General features: G+C 43.7%; 1 protein-coding gene across 2 annotated transcripts in view; it reads left to right on the forward strand.

Moving 5' to 3' along the window:
- The window catches only part of slc38a9 (solute carrier family 38 member 9), a 219,439-nt gene that overhangs the window by 62,798 nt on the left and 144,582 nt on the right, over positions 1 to 12,059 (forward strand). The window lies entirely within an intron of this gene.

Below are 12,059 nucleotides of genomic sequence, written 5' to 3' on the forward strand. Positions count from 1 at the left end.
AATGACATTTGTAATTACCCTTCCCTTACACCTTAACCCACCCTTAAACTTAACCATACCAGCACACCTGTCCCTAACCTTACCCGTATCACACCGCAATAGCAGCAGAAGTGTTTTACAATAAAACATGAACACAATAAGTACATTGTACTTATTTTTCGATGTAAGTACATAGTACTTAAAGCCACTTAATATAAAGTGGGACCAAAAGCGTTTTGTTTATATCACAGCTCGGACAGAGCCATTGAGCTCGGTAAAGCCGCAGTTTCTCCTCTTAATCTCCTCTATATCGGTTTAAAATACAGCATTATGTGCAGAATTCAAACTGGTCCGATACGTTTTCTGTTCTGCGTGCGTGACTCTCATGTATTGTGTCTCTGGAGCGGAGCTGTGGCGGTTCACGTGACACTAACCTGAAACCAGACTTCATTCATCTCAATGGAAAGCATATTTACACTGTCTGAATCGTCCCCTATCCCCTATATAGTGCACTATGTGACATTCACTATGTAGAAGATGGTAAATGTGTGAACAAGTGACTGATTTCAGCCGCAGCATCTATTTGGGGGCGGAGCTTCAGATTCTAGAGAGCATTTGATTGGACAGAAAATCTGACGAGAAGCTGAAGTGCAGAGTGATGTCATCAAAATCACTGATCCATATTGAGAGACTGCAAGTTTTGGATGCTTATATCTTCTAAATGCAAATTTTGTCATTGTTTTTGAGCACACTAGAAAACATTACGCTAACATAAACATACTAAAAGCCAAAAAACTCCAATTCAATTTTGATATCATGGGGACTTTATCGAATTCTTTGTTTATTGACTCTCTTAAATGTATTGATAACAACAAAATCTATAAATACAACTGTTTTTGACAAAGAGTTAAAGGCGAAAAGTAAAACTTTGAAAATACTGTCTTTATATGATTTAATTATTTTGTTATTTTAAACCCTGTCTTGTTGTGTGTCTAGCATTCAATATTAATACAACAGTAGGGTCAAAAAAGAAGTAAGAAATTAAAAATATGAACACCAGAATCACTGATATAAAAAAAAAGCAGTGAGATTTGTTCTGCACATAATTTATTCATTACTTGTTGTTTAAATGATTGTACCCTCTCAGTATTTTCTGTTTTTATTTGTTTGCTGGTTTGTTTACCCTACCTTTGCTCCTACATTATTATTTTGTAATTATAAATATCTTTAACTATGTAAATGCAGTATATTATCTGCTTGAGTTGTTCCTGTGCCGTGTTCAAAGCAATGAAACGAAAGCAAAGCGACAGCATGTGTGATGATGTTACTAAATAACTCAATGTAACTGATGTAACAATTTGGCTCTCATTGGTTCAGAAAGTAGGCAACTAAAGCCCTGCATGATTTTCACTGAAAGTACCTTCTCAACCTTAATGCTCACTGAATTATCTTTGCAATGAATGGCCTAATCAGAATGAGGAAACAGATATTAATTAGAGGCAAGGGGCCTTATCTCGACTGAACAGGTTTCCTTTGCTTTTATATGCCTGTCATAATGAGCCAGGTAGTTATGAATGTCACTCACAGCACCTTATAGTGCTGTGCTACACTAGCTATACCTACACTGTAAAACATTTTTGTACTTTTAACAGAAAAAAGCTTTTTAAATTTGTTTAAAGGTGGGGTATGTAATTCTTTTTTTTTGGCCATTTTTTCAAAATCACTTAAAATCTTATTCCTTAACCCACTTACAGCCACTGAGTTAGAAGCACTGAAATAAAAATTAAGCAATTTAATCATCTGTGGAACGGGCAGGACTCGAAAAACTCCAGCCAATCATTTCCAAGACCACCTAGAATCATTGGACAGTAAGTGCGTCAATCAAACGTCGTACCATCCCCCCTCCCCCCATCCATGTCCATGTTCTTTGAATGGGTGGAGTCAAAGGAAAGAAGGTACGAGCATTTGAGTTGTGTATTTTCAAAATCTGCCGGCCGTTTTGCAAATCACATACCCCACCTTTAATTTGTACCTTTGTCAGGTGTATGTTTAGTTCTGTTTAGTGTATTTGTGTTATGGGGATGTTTTCCCTGTTTTTCTTTAACTGAGTTCTGTCATTATTAGTGTCCTTGGTTTTCTGTGTCTTTCTGTGTTGTTTATGTTCATGTGTATTGCTAAATCAATCTCCTAGAGTTTTCTCCATTGTTTAATTTGGCTGCATTTGTGGAGTGGGTTCTGCTGGACAACAGTTCGGCATTCACCTTCTGCCCCGCTGGGGAGGACATCACTCCGGACTAGGGTGACCAGATGTCCCGAAAAATTCGGGACAGTCCCGAAATCTGAGCTGTTGTCCCGAATCCCGAATCCGGCCCTAATTGTCCCGAAAATTATACTTATACAAAATCTTGAATAGAACTTGTATGATAAAACATTAAAAACTGTCCGTGGAGGTTGAGTTTCTTTTTATCTTAGAAAAAAAGAAACAAAAACAGATGCCGCAGCCAAAAGCAGCCAGTGTATTATGATATATGAGCCAGCCCCCGCCAGCCGGCTCATTGGCTGCGGCATCTTTTTTTGTTATCTTTTATTTCTAAGATACCGAAGGCGCGAATTTAGATATGCATAATGCATCACTTCAATCTTTAGATGCTAATAAAACAATTTCAACTCAAATTAATGTTTCATTATGTTTAATTTATTTGACAAGTAATTTTATATCGTTTGACCAGCAGGCGTCACCAGCGCGCGGTGTTTACAAATTTCTTTTTGAACACTACAGACCCGACACCCCCCCCCCCCCCGCCCCCCCACCCCCGCCCCCCAGACCAGACCAGGTGGAGTTTGTGTCTCCTGAATGTCAGACCAGACCAGGTGGAGTTTGTGTCTCCTGAATGTCAGACCAGACCAGGTGGAGTTTGTGTCTCCTGAATGTCTGACCAGACCAGGTGGAGTTTGTGTCTCCTGAATGTCAGACCAGACCAGGTGGAGTTTGTGTCTCCTGAATGTCTGACCAGACCAGGTGGAGTTTGTGTCTCCTGAATGTCTGACCAAACCAGGTGGAGTTTGTGTCTCCTGAATGTCTGACCAGACCAGGTGGAGTTTGTGTCTCCTGAATGTCTGACCAGACCAGGTGGAGTTTGTGTCTCCTGAATGTCTGACCAGACCAGGTGGAGTTTGTGTCTCCTGAATGTCTGACCAGACCAGGTGGAGTTTGTGTCTCCTGAATGTCTGACCAGACCAGGTGGAGTTTGTGTCTCCTGAATGTCTGACCAAACCAGGTGGAGTTTGTGTCTCCTGAATGTCTGACCAAACCAGGTGGAGTTTGTGTCTCCTGAATGTCTGACCAGACCAGGTGGAGTTTGTGTCTCCTGAATGTCTGACCAGACCAGGTGGAGTTTGTGTCTCCTGAATGTCTGACCAGACCAGGTGGAGTTTGTGTCTCCTGAATGTCTGACCAGACCAGGTGGAGTTTGTGTCTCCTGAATGTCTGACCAGACCAGGTGGAGTTTGTGTCTCCTGAATGTCTGACCAAACCAGGTGGAGTTTGTGTCTCCTGAATGTCAGACCAGACCAGGTGGAGTTTGTGTCTCCTGAATGTCTGACCAGACCAGGTGGAGTTTGTGTCTCCTGAATGTCTGACCAGACCAGGTGGAGTTTGTGTCTCCTGAATGTCTGACCAGACCAGGTGGAGTTTGTGTCTCCTGAATGTCTGACCAGACCAGGTGGAGTTTGTGTCTCCTGAATGTCTGACCAGACCAGGTGGAGTTTGTGTCTCCTGAATGTCTGACCAAACCAGGTGGAGTTTGTGTCTCCTGAATGTCTGACCAGACCAGGTGGAGTTTGTGTCTCCTGAATGTCTGACCAGACCAGGTGGAGTTTGTGTCTCCTGAATGTCTGACCAGACCAGGTGGAGTTTGTGTCTCCTGAATGTCTGACCAGACCAGGTGGAGTTTGTGTCTCCTGAATGTCTGACCAGACCAGGTGGAGTTTGTGTCTCCTGAATGTCTGACCAGACCAGGTGGAGTTTGTGTCTCCTGAATGTCTGACCAAACCAGGTGGAGTTTGTGTCTCCTGAATGTCTGACCAGACCAGGTGGAGTTTGTGTCTCCTGAATGTCTGACCAGACCAGGTGGAGTTTGTGTCTCCTGAATGTCTGACCAGACCAGGTGGAGTTTGTGTCTCCTGAATGTCTGACCAGACCAGGTGGAGTTTGTGTCTCCTGAATGTCTGACCAGAACAGGTGGAGTTTGTGTCTCCTGAATGTCAGACCAGACCAGGTGGAGTTTGTGTCTCCTGAATAGACCAGGTGGAGTTTGTGTCTCCTGAATGTCTGACCAGACCAGGTGGAGTTTGTGTCTCCTGAATGTCTGACCAGACCAGGTGGAGTTTGTGTCTCCTGAATGTCAGACCAGACCAGGTGGAGTTTGTGTCTCCTGAATAGACCAGGTGGAGTTTGTGTCTCCTGAATGTCTGACCAGACCAGGTGGAGTTTGTGTCTCCTGAATGTCTGACCAGACAAGGTGGAGTTTGTGTCTCCTGAATGTCTGACCAGACAAGGTGGAGTTTGTGTCTCCTGAATGTCTGACCAGACCAGGTGGAGTTTGTGTCTCCTGAATGTCTGACCAGACCAGGTGGAGTTTGTGTCTCCTGAATGTCTGACCAGACCAGGTGGAGTTTGTGTCTCCTGAATGTCAGACCAGACAAGGTGGAGTTTGTGTCTCCTGAATGTCTGACCAGACAAGGTGGAGTTTGTGTCTCCTGAATGTCTGACCAGACCAGGTGGAGTTTGTGTCTCCTGAATGTCTGACCAGACCAGGTGGAGTTTGTGTCTCCTGAATGTCTGACCAGACCAGGTGGAGTTTGTGTCTCCTGAATGTCTGACCAGACCAGGTGGAGTTTGTGTCTCCTGAATGTCAGACCAGACCAGGTGGAGTTTGTGTCTCCTGAATGTCGGACCAGACCAGGTGGAGTTTGTGTCTCCTGAATGTCAGACCAGACCAGGTGGAGTTTGTGTCTCCTGAATGTCAGACCAGACCAGGTGGAGTTTGTGTCTCCTGAATGTCAGACCAGACCAGGTGGAGTTTGTGTCTCCTGAATGTCAGACCAGACCAGGTGGAGTTTGTGTCTCCTGAATGTCGGACCAGACCAGGTGGAGTTTGTGTCTCCTGAATGTCAGACCAGACCAGGTGGAGTTTGTGTCTCCTGAATGTCAGACCAGACCAGGTGGAGTTTGTGTCTCCTGAATGTCAGACCAGACCAGATGGAGTTTGTGTCTCCTGAATGTCTGACCAGACAAGGTGGAGTTTGTGTCTCCTGAATGTCTGACCAGACCAGGTGGAGTTTGTGTCTCCTGAATGTCTGACCAGACAAGGTGGAGTTTGTGTCTCCTGAATGTCTGACCAGACCAGGTGGAGTTAGTGTCTCCTGAATGTCTGACCAGACCAGGTGGAGTTTGTGTCTCCTGAATGTCTGACCAGACCAGGTGGAGTTTGTGTCTCCTGAATGTCTGACCAGACAAGGTGGAGTTTGTGTCTCCTGAATGTCTGACCAGACCAGGTGGAGTTTGTGTCTCCTGAATGTCAGACCAGACCAGGTGGAGTTTGTGTCTCCTGAATGTCTGACCAGACCAGGTGTAGTTTGTGTCTCCTGAATGTCTGACCAGACCAGGTGGAGTTTGTGTCTCCTGAATGTCTGACCAGACCAGGTGGAGTTTGTGTCTCCTGAATGTCTGACCAGACAAGGTGGAGTTTGTGTCTCCTGAATGTCTGACCAGACCAGGTGGAGTTAGTGTCTCCTGAATGTCTGACCAGACCAGGTGGAGTTCGTGTCTCCTGAATGTCTGACCAGAACAGGTGGAGTTAGAGTCTCGTGAATGTCTGACCAGACCAGATGGAGTTTGTGTCTCCTGAATGTCTGACCAGACCAGGTGGAGTTTGTGTCTCCTGAATGTCTGACCAGACCAGGTGGAGTTTGTGTCTCCTGAATGTCTGACCAGAACAGGTGGAGTTAGAGTCTCCTGAATGTCTGACCAGACCAGGTGGAGTTTGTGTCTCCTGAATGTCTGACCAGACCAGGTGGAGTTTGTGTCTCCTGAATGTCTGACCAGAACAGGTGGAGTTAGAGTCTCCTGAATGTCTGACCAGACCAGATGGAGTTTGTGTCTCCTGAATGTCTGACCAGACCAGGTGGAGTTTGTGTCTCCTGAATGTCAGATCCGACCAGGTGGAGTTTGTGTCTCCTGAATAGACCAGGTGGAGTTTGTGTCTCCTGAATGTCTGACCAGACCAGGTGGAGTTTGTGTCTCCTGAATGTCAGATCCGACCAGGTGGAGTTTGTGTCTCCTGAATAGACCAGGTGGAGTTTGTGTCTCCTGAATGTCTGACCAGACCAGGTGGAGTTTGTGTCTCCTGAATAGACCAGGTGGAGTTTGTGTCTCCTGAATGTCTGACCAGACCAGGTGTAGTTTGTGTCTCCTGAATGTCTGACCAGACCAGATGGAGTTTGTGTCTCCTGAATGTCTGACCAGACCAGGTGGAGTTTGTGTCTCCTGAATGTCTGACCAGACCAGGTGGAGTTTGTGTCTCCTGAATGTCTGACCAGACCAGATGGAGTTTGTGTCTCCTGAATGTCTGACCAGAACAGGTGTAGTTTGTGTCTCCTGAATGTCAGACCAGACCAGGTGTAGTTTGTGTCTCCTGAATGTCTGACCAGATCAGGTGGAGTTTGTGTCTCCTGAATGTCAGACCAGACCAGGTGGAGTTTATGTCTCCTGAATGTCTGACCAGACCAGGTGGAGTTTGAAGGGATGTAGTGGAGCCACGCCAACGCTCGTGATCTGCAGCTGGCCTATGCATTATGTGAGTAATTGGAAGATGATATTTCCCTGTGTCTCCTGAATGTCAGAACAGCCCAACGGAATGTCTGACCAGGTGCGTGAGCCGGCTACACCAACCATCACTGTGGGTGTCCTTGTGGAGTTTGAAGGCATGGAGTAGAGCCACGCCGACACTCCTGTCGCTGAGGGTGAGCTGTAGCTGGCGTCTGCATTATATAAGGAAATGGAAGATGATATTTTCCTGTTTCTTGTCTCCACTGGTCCCGTCCAGCTCCAAGTATCCTGTGTCTCCGCTGGTTTTGGCCAGTTGCAAGTCTCCAGCATCTCCAGTGATCCCACCCAGCCTCCCTTTCCCACCTCCTCTGCCTATAACAGAGACAGTTCCTCAGCCCCACCTCTACTGTTTCCCTTCAGTCCAACTGCTCCTCCTCTGACTCCACTCTGCTGTGTGGATCTGACTCGGGTCTTCCGGTCTCCACTACCGCCTTGTCATGAAGATTCCCTGGTTACACCTCCAGCTGCCGAGCCCATCACTCCACCTCAGCTAGTCGACTTGTCAGCTCCACTGTGGCTTCTCCCTCCCTCGGCTCCACTTGGGACCATCGTTCTCACGGCTTCACCGGGCTCCCTTGTCTCTCTGGCTCCACATTGGTATCCTGATCCATCGGTCTCAATGACTCTTCAGCTCCGCCTGGGTCTCCACCTACATCATCTCTGTCTGTCGCCCCCCTGGTTAAACCTACCACGTCTCCATCATGGCTCCTCCCTCCTTCGAGTCTGCCGTGGGCCTTCGTCCTGGTTGTGGTCTGGGTCCCCGTCTGGCTCCTCCTGCCCCTGGCTGTCATCATCTCCCTGGTTTCTCCTGCCGGGTTCCCTGTCCTTCACCAGCCCCTCGCCTTCCTCCAGAGTAACCACCCTACCTCGGTTGGACCATCTCAGTTAATTTAAGGCGCAAGGACATGGCTTCTTAGGGAGGGGCCTTAATGTCAGGTGTATGTTTAGTTTAGTTGTTTAGTTTTAGTTTATTTATGTTTTGGGGGTGTTTTCCCTGTTTGCCTGCTTGTCTGTCATTATTAGTTTCCTTGGTTGGTAATTAGTCCTACATCTAGTGAAACATAAATTGTTGTAATTTCTTAATGAATTTGGAACTTGCTCTTCATTCCTCACGAGGAGTGCAGTTATATTGAGATGTCCTTCAAGATTCAACCGTCAACCCTTCAACCGTCCTTCGGATGAGACGTTAAACCGAGGTCCTGACTCTCTGTGGTCATTAAAAATCCCAGGATGTCTTTCGAAAGAGTATGGGTGTAACCCCGGCATCCTGGCCAAATTTGCCCAGTGGCCTCTGTCCATCATGGCCTTCTAATCATCCTCCTATATATATACTGATTGGCTTCATCACTGTCTCCTCTCCACCAGTAAGCTGGTGTGTGGTGGGCGTTTTGGCGCAATATGGCTGCCGTCGCATCATCCAGGTGGATGCTGCACATTGGTGGTGGTTGAGGAGATTCCCCCCTTCTATGTAAAGCGCTTTGAGTGTCCAGAAAAGCGCTATATAAATGTAATGAATTATTATTATTATTATTAAGATGGCTGAGTTTGTTCGCTTTCTGGTTCACGGGCTGGAGAACGGAGTAGCGAGGAAACATCAATTTGAGTATTGAGAAGCACACACTATTGTCATTGATGTGGGTTTAAATCATACTTATCTGACCGATATCAGTTTGTAGCAGTAAATGAAGAGATGTCTTATCAATCACAAGTTCAGTATGGCGTACCACAAGGCTCAGTACTAGGACCGCTGCTGTTCACTCTGTACATGCTACCATTAGGAGATATCATTAGGAAACATGGAATTAGCTTTCACTGTTATGCCGACGATACTCAGCTGCATATTTCTTCAAAACCTAATGGAACTTACCAATTCACAAAATTAACGGAATGCATAGCTGATATAAAACACTGGATGACTAGACATTTCCTACTACTAAATTCTGAAAAAACAGAGATTCTAATTATTCGACAAAGAACTTCCTCACGTAATAACCTAGAATACTGTCTAACACTTGATGGCTGCTCTGTTAAGTCTTCGTCGTCGGTTAGGAACCTGGGTGTGCTCTTTGATACCAATCTTTCATTTGAAAGTCATGTGTCTAGTATCTGTAAAACCGCATTTTTCCATCTTAAAAATATATCTAAATTACACCATTATGCTCTCATTGACAAATGCGGAACAATTAGTTCATGCGTTCATGACCTCAAGGCTAGATTATTGTAATGCTCTACTGGGTGGTTGCCCTGCACGCTTAATAAACAAACTACAGCTAGTTCAAAACGCAGCAGCTCGAGTTCTTACCAGAACCAGGAAGTATGACCATATTAGCCCCGTTCTGTCAACACTGCATTGGCTGCCTATTAAACATTGTATACATTTTAAAATATTGCTGATCACTTACAAAGCACTAAATGGTTTAGCTCCGCAGTACTTGAGCGAGCTCTTAAAGCATTATAGTCCTTCACGTCTATTGCGATCGCAAAATTCCGGCCAGTTAATAATACCTAGAATATCAAAATCGACTGCTGGCGGTAGATCCTTTTCCTATTTAGCACCAAAACTCTGGAACAGTCTTCCTAACATTGTCCGAGAAGCAGACACACTCTGTCAGTTCAAAGCTAGATTAAAGACACATCTCTTCGGCCTAGCATTCACATAATACATTATAGACTTCTATAACTCAATGTTAGGCTGCATAGATTAGGTCAGCCGGAACCGGGAACACTTCCCATAAATCCTGATGTACTCGTTACATCATAAGAAGAATGGCATCTACGCTAATTTTAGAGTCTTTGTTTATCCCGAGGTTTTCCCGGAGCCTGCCGGATCCAGGCCGTTTCCAGATCTGATGAAGGACCTTCGCCTGGACCCGATGACAACGCAGCGCTGAAGTGCCAACTAGCCTCTCCCTATGGAGGATCCCTTTACTAATCTACAGATAAAGCATTGTGGAAAATTCACGTATCTCCCCGTAGTGATAAAATAAAATAAAATTCTGTATCAAATTTATAGGCAGGACAAGTAGTTTGTTCAGGCTTTGTTTGTAGAGAATTACAAACCTGCACACATATATTCAAACACACATAACTATAGAATTAATTCTTGATGCGCACGTGAGCATCAGTGTTTCTCACAGGTTCAGTTTAAAGTCTGTGTAGAGAGAACGGTGTCGTCTTAGCGGCCCCTAATTTAATAACAAATTATCCTTTCGATGGAAGTGAATCAATCAAAACTAACTTTAGCTGGAAAATATATTTATTCAAGAACCGCTATAAAGCCAAAACAATATCTGTAACTTAAATTATACGTTTATCTCTGTAAAGCAGCTTTGAAACAATCTACATTGTTAAAAGCGCTATATAAATGAAGATGACTTGACTTGACTTGACACATGATACATGATTTGACCTACATTTCATTTCTATAGTATTTATAGAGTGTGTATAGCTGTAGTATGAATGTAATCTGGACGTACTACATTTTCCATGTGGTCGTTATCATGTGACCCATCAGCATCAGTTGCGTCGCTTCACTACCATTCCCAAATCCTCTCCCGTGGCCTCATGGGATAGTAAAGTGTCCATCGTATACTTCAGAATCTCGCCGGAAGTAGAAGGTCATCCGGGGACTTTTTGCCTACTCTTTTATGAGTACTGTGAATTCAGACATACTTATTTTGTCACATACTGTTTTTGCCTATGTATTAGGGAAGTATGTGATCAGATGCAGAAGTTTGTGATTTTCCTATGGCTCAAAGGAATAGCAGATTTCTATTGTTCCTTTGAGGAAGCCTTTATACTGCAACTACTCCAGCAGGTCCTTTGAAAATATGAATAAACAACGAATTTATATTGTTTAAGCTTTATTACATTGCCAATTGATCAATTATTTTTCTTTTAGAAAGTACAACATGATTAACATTATCATATGTACATATTGACTATTTTTAAGATAAAAGATAAATTTACTTTTGCTTAAAAAGTGATGAAAAACACCCTAATTCCTCTGTTTAAAAATAAATAAAAGGTCACCCCCAAAAAATTGGAACAACCAAATAACAAACATCACTGCTTATAAGTAGCACTTCTTAAAACTTTCTAGTAGCCTACTCTTTAGAACTTTTTGGAACTGTTACAAACTGCTTGAGACACAAAAGCTGAGGATCCAAATTCAGTAGCTTATTAAAGGGTAATCCAAAGCTATAATCCAAAAGAGACAAAATGTCAAAACACAGACAAGCAATCCAAACAAATACTAGGACATAAACCCAGGCAAACAGGGCAAATCCATGGAGGGAGAGAGGGAAGAAGAGAGGGGACATGCGCTCAGAAATGCAGTTGTGACAAATACTTTTCACTTAGACCGGGTTTATATAGGCAGAGTTAACCTGGTTAATAATACACAACTGACAGCAATCAGAGATGACGAGTCCAGCCACTGACTTCTGGGAAATGTAGTCCATGTTGATATGGCAATGGACTAGGGAGGAGTGCCCTCTGGTGGAGATCAAGGGCACTCCAGCTGGTGACCGTGACAGGAATTTTCTAGGACTGTTTATCTAGAACAATCCAAATCTTGGTATACATATGACATGACGTGCATATTGTTTGTGTCCAGCTGCATTATTTCCTTTTAAAATAATTTGATAATTTCACTTTATTCTATGAAACCTATTTAGTTTGAATTAATTATAAGTACATTTAAATAATACATATTATTTTATGTTTTGTTATCTTAAACCCCCAAAATGTCAGGTGGTGCAACTGTCCGAACAAATGAACAGACTAAGAAAACAGTAGAATGGTGTCTTAATAATAAATAAATAAAATACTATGGCATCATTTAAGTTTGAAACCTTTCATATAAACAAGTTTTTATTAATATCAGTAGTTTTAAAACTGTGGAGAACTTTTGTCCAGCAATTTGTGTTCTCAAATGTCAGGGTGGCACAACAGACATGTTGTCAGACAGACAAATAGTTCATGACTCATCTATTACATCAGTTTTTAAAATATTTTTTAAAAACACCTTTTTTGAAGCTTTATTTGTCAATGACCCATATATAGGAGAATGAGAGAGGGACAGAGAGAGAGAGGGACAGCTCAGAAATATGAAAATTTAGAATATTTCACTTAGTTTTGGCTAACATATGAGCAGTTTTTACTACTGCCTCGTATCCTCACACTCTTA

This window comes from Phoxinus phoxinus (genome assembly GCF_949152265.1).
Source record: "Phoxinus phoxinus genome assembly, chromosome: 23".
Classification (NCBI taxonomy): Eukaryota; Metazoa; Chordata; class Actinopteri; order Cypriniformes; family Leuciscidae; genus Phoxinus; species Phoxinus phoxinus.